Raw genomic sequence first — 719 nt, forward strand, 5'->3', positions numbered from 1 at the left:
CCCAGGAGATGGAACAGTGCATATGCCACGTTAGAAACTTTACTATGATGCCAAAATCCCTGCAGTGTATTAACTGAGATAAAATACTACTTTTCTAATGACAGATGGGCACACGTCAAATTAATTTTGGAAACATTAAAACCTTAAAAGAAAGTTACTAAGATTACAAAGTGAACAATTAACCAACCATGAGTGATGTTTTTGGTATGTGGGTAGAAACTAAGCTAAAATTAATAACTCTTAATAATACATCTGCAAAAACAATGAAAAATTTAATGTCAGGTAAAAAGTTACTACTGAAAATGATAGCATATTAGGAAAAGTTTATCTTGATCCTTGATATCAAATTTTGATTAGTTCTGAACTTAAAGTGAAGGTTGTAAAAAAGGCCTTAAAAAGCATTTGGAAAATGATAGCAAATCTGAAAAGAAGCAATACTGAAAGTGTCATGAAGGAAAGTAACTCAGGAAATAATCTGGTTTCAAATGATGATATTAATGAGATGGAATTATTTCTGAAAATGGAAAGAAAAAAGTGAAATTGATATCAAATAACTGTACTATTAATACTGACTCTATTAACAAGCTTTGAACACAGATGAGAGAAAAACAGTATTCTTGAATCTTGGGAAGAAAACTGTTCACAGTAGCCCCAGTTGTGTGAAATTGCTCTGGTAGTTTTAGGTGCACCAGCTACTCAGGTCAATGTTGAGAGAGCTT

Source organism: Orycteropus afer, unplaced genomic scaffold (assembly GCF_000298275.1).
Source record: "Orycteropus afer afer isolate SDZICR_OR568_19922 unplaced genomic scaffold, OryAfe1.0 scaffold00079, whole genome shotgun sequence".
NCBI lineage: Eukaryota > Metazoa > Chordata > Mammalia > Tubulidentata > Orycteropodidae > Orycteropus > Orycteropus afer.